Source organism: Acyrthosiphon pisum, chromosome X, assembly GCF_005508785.2.
Source record: "Acyrthosiphon pisum isolate AL4f chromosome X, pea_aphid_22Mar2018_4r6ur, whole genome shotgun sequence".
In the NCBI taxonomy this organism is placed as follows: Eukaryota; Metazoa; Arthropoda; class Insecta; order Hemiptera; family Aphididae; genus Acyrthosiphon; species Acyrthosiphon pisum.
In genome coordinates, this window is record NC_042493.1 from 108,079,104 (window position 1) to 108,083,941 (window position 4,838).

General features: G+C 30.3%; 1 long non-coding RNA gene across 1 annotated transcript; it reads right to left on the minus strand.

Moving 5' to 3' along the window:
- Positions 1-1,735: 1,735 nt before the first annotated feature.
- On the minus strand, positions 1,736-4,198 carry LOC107883208. The gene is made up of 4 exons (XR_001679140.2): positions 3,785-4,198; positions 2,926-3,070; positions 2,019-2,262; positions 1,736-1,947 (listed from the first exon to the last, which is right to left on the minus strand). It is a non-coding gene; the product is annotated as an uncharacterized LOC107883208 (long non-coding RNA).
- Between the last annotated feature and the right edge of the window lie 640 nt (positions 4,199-4,838).

Sequence of the window (4,838 nt, forward strand, 5' to 3'; positions counted from 1 at the left end):
TACTATTACAATCGATAATACCGAAATTTCATCTTTGTTTTGTCGTCAGTTTTATTTTATTTTATCATCAGGGTACGGGTAATCATGAGATTAAATGTATTTTGTGTTCTTGTATTAAATATTTTGAAATTGTAAAATGTGCAAACGAAAGTAATCCACAATTGAAGAAAAAGCAAATGTCATATTTCGTTTAAAAAAAGATGAAAAAAATTCCCACATATCTAATGAATTTGGGGTAGGTCACTCTATACGATTTCTAACATATGGAAAGCTTGAGACAAAATCGAACAAGAATTTCAAAATGAAATAACAGATTTTTTTAAAAATAATAATTTAATTAATTAATTAAAATAATATGTACATAATTAAATGTTTTTATCTTTACTTATTTTCTTTATTATACATTACATAAATAAATAATAATAATAATTATAATATGTATTGAAGTTACAATTTGATTTTAGTCATTTTGGTTATAATGACAACCGGTTATTATGACCTATTTTCTTTAGTCCCTTGAACGTCGTTATAAACGGTCTTTACTGTACAACATAATTTATTGAATATTCTAAAAAAATAATTCTTTACTTTTCTATAAACATGTAAACTTAAAATTCATTTTTTACTTTTCTATTTTTACGTATTGTGTTGTAATTTTTTTATAACTAACACTATCAACGACAAATTAAATATCATTAGGATTATAATTCTTATAATATACGGAAGACCTCCTACACTGTTGACATATAACCTGGGCCAAGGGCGTCTGTAGAGAGGGGATGGGAGGAGCAGTTGCCCCCCCCCTTGGCTTTTTCTGGGTTGATTATCATACATTATTATTGATGATTTTAATGTTTTGAAAAAACTAAAAAATACCCTAACAATTCTAAATAATGCACTAAATTGTTATAATTTTTAATATTTAAGATATAAATATACATTTTAAACTTTTAAATGAATGTAGAAAAGTTTTACAGACAGAACTTATCATTTAGACTACTTATTTAATCTGAAAATAAACTATTTTTCACTGTAGATTTAGGCTTAAATCATATATTTACTATAAATTCATATAAAAACATGTTCAATTTTAAAAATAAAATTTGAAATTAAAATTTAGAAAAAACTTCAAAAAGTTCTAAAAATCTTTAAATACAAAAAATGACCTTACATTTCAAATCGTTAAAAAATTCTATATAGTTATGTTATAAAACGAGTATTGCGTAGATTTGGAACACAATGCAAAGTGCATTATAATCCCAACCTCAACCATTACCGTTGTAATATAAAATATTGCAAAATAAACTTTTTTTAAATTAAAAATAAAAAACTTTTTTTTTTTACAGAGTAATTTTTATAACACTCGATTCAGAGTCAGAACTAAGAACATTGCTTTTATAGATTATGAGATGTAGTGGTGGGACCAAGTGCAATACTGCAGTGTCAAGTGTTAACAAGTTTTTACTTTTTTGATAAAAAAATTAAATGTTCATAGATGAGATACCTACAATAGCTACAACTTTTCAAGTTTGTGGAGTCAATGAATGAATAAGGTAGAAATATTTAATTTTATAAATTACCAACAGTATAACATTTTATCTTTTAAAAAATTATGTATTTGAGAATTTAAAATTACATGACAATTAATTAAAATTAATGCTGTAGGATTAAGTTTTAACTATGAACGTATAATTCATAAATAATTTTACATTACTTGTCTATATGAAAGAAAATATGTCACAAAAATACTTTATAACTTATAGGATAGTAAGACAAAAAATGTAAAAAGGAGAATATTTTGCCTTCCCTTTAACAAACTCCTGCGGACGCTCTTGATCTGGGCATAGTTGAAGTGTTGTCAGAAGTCACCCCACGTTTGATAATAATATTCACGTAACGCAACATTCACGCCCCATTTCTATTGGACGGCCCACTTCTATCGCTATTCTGGAATATATTTGTAATTATTAATTATATTTATAATATTTAAGTATAAAAATATTAATTCAGTCATATACTTTTTGTTAAGCAGCTTACAGATGCATCTCCTACTCAAATATGTTATGTGGAACAATATTCTCCACATTACCTATTTCCCTCTGTCTATTCATGAAACCTCACAATGCCACTGAATAGTTAGGTACAGGTTCATGGCTATGAATATATTATGTTGCAGAAATTAGTATTGGCGACCCTCCATCAATTGTTGAAATTTTTTCTGATACTGGACAACCATAAAGACGATTCTCACATTTCAAATACCTAATTTTAATCAGAAACATTATTTTACATATTAATTATCTACCATATAACATACAATTTTTAATTGAAATATAGATAATTTTTAATGAGTATTTCATTTCAATTTGGCCTTCAATACCTGTATTATATTTATATATTATGTGTATACTATTAAGAAATTAATTAAATTTAAAAAGCAATAAAGCAAAAAAACAAAAATTGTATTTATAATTTAAATTAAGGGACTACCAATAAATTAGACTCAGGTCTCAATATTTCGAAGTAGAGCTCTGTATATAGGTTTTAACATTACCATAGATTATAAAAATATTATCTTTAATAGTAATAATGCACATTTAACATATGCCAGAACTCTAGTTCACCTCGAAGGGTGTCACTACAAGGTAACCTCCCTAGTCTTAAGATTCACTGTTAAGTATATTTTTCTGTCTCTTATCAAACCTACTTATTATTTATACTACTTCAGTATTATTAAATAAATATAAATAAAAAATTGGGTTAATATGACATTTAAATATTTTTCATTATTATTTATTCGTGCACATTGCATACTAAATTATAAGTGTATGTTAGTAGCAGTGACATGACGTAAAGAAGTTACATTAAATTGTTTTTTATATATAATATATTATATATTTTTTTCGATATTATATTTTATATTACTAATGCTGGTAATGGACAAATCCTTATCCATCATTATAGACGGTTGATAGTCCTCGGATCTAGGAATTGCTCTGGATTAGAGGTTTCTGAGGTGGTTTGATTACTGGATCATAGGCAGGTTCTGTCACGTTGTTATTTACATTGCCTATAATTTAAAAATTAGTATAGAATTAGTACATTATAATATAAACATACTTATAGTTCGATACTTATAGTTAACTAGATCCATGGATAAATATTTGACTACAGTAGGTACATACAAAATATTCAAGTACCTACATAGGTACAAAAGATGTATCTATTCAGAAGAATAAAATTACTAGTAATACCGGCCGTGAGAAAAACACAATAATATAAGACACAACCAGCTTTGTGGTTCACCAACTTTTTTTTAACCAAAAAATGATTTTTAAGAGGACGAGATACCGCATGCATTGTTTCCGTCTTACAAATATACAACATAGCAAAACACTGTTTTACTCGGAATGGAACCATTCCCTCGGTATTTATAGTAGAAATACCAAGACTCCACAATGCATAGGGAACAACTTTATCTGTGCGTTTTTATTATTTGGATAACATAAATAAGATTATAGTTATCAGTTTGAGAACATTAGGATTTTTTTGTTTTTTTTTTTCATTTATTTATTGAAAATTATTGGCGAATGCTATAAAAAAATAAAAACGCTGCGATACAGATAAAATTGTTCCCTATGCGTTGTGGAATTTTGGTTAATCTACTATAAATACCAAGGGAGTGGTTCTATCCCGCGCAAAACAGTTTTTTGCCATGTCATACATTAATAATTGTAAGACGGAGACAACGCATACGGGTATCACGTCTCCTTAAGGTACTAACCAAAGTGTTGGTTTATAAACTGTGCCTTCCGGAACATGATTTCTTTGTTGGCACTTCCAGAAAAATAAAATTGTATTGACTTGACGGGGTCCGTAAAGTCGAGGTCACATAAATTCTATCGCGACGCACCGGTCAAAATCCGCTGCCCTGAACGACAACGACGATACGTTCCACCGAGCAACAGTCTGCGTCACAACTGAAAGCACAATGTACAGAATGTCTTAAAGGTTTCCAAAGTCCAGTACTCCAATGAACCAGCATAAACGTCGAAGTTGAATTAATTTTTAATCAAAATTCAACGACTAAAATATTAATAACACGATATAATATTATAATAATATTACGGACACGGACCAAGATAATAATATAATCTCTGTCTGTGTCACAGATATGTATAAAAACTAGATACCCGACTTCTTCTTATGAATGACGCTGGCAGCCATTTACAACTAGGGCAAAATAATATTATCAGTATATATGTATATGAATAAATGTAAACATTGCCAAAGTTGCAAATGGCGTCGGGCATCATTAATGTTGTTGTATATGGAGTCGGGTATCTAGTTATTATACAGATCTGTGGTCTGTGTATACTGACGCGGTCCCGCGTAATAGCTATTTGAATTCAAATAGCCTTTTACGCGGAAAGCCGCGCTATGCTTCTCAAACAAACCGCCAATCGACGACGGACGACGCCGGCGCGCGACACCCGCGCCAGGTACCGTCGGCCGGCCGTTCGGCGAACCGGATAAAAACGAGCAACTTGTTTTCGATACCTCGCCGGGTACACACGTACGGACAACCGACGGCCCCGCGAAGTGTAGCGTACAAACATATAATACGGAAAGCTATTATTTTCTTTTTTACCGTGTTCTCACTATTCACCGTGTCGGTGCCATTCGTACGTTGAATAAAACACCGACCCTGTGTCGTTTACATCACCAAAATTGTGTTTTCTTTTCTTTCTTTTTGGTGCTAACATTACTTTGGTTATCTCACCTCAGACTCCTCATCCACGCGGCACCCCACAGGTCCGCGACAATACGACTTACCA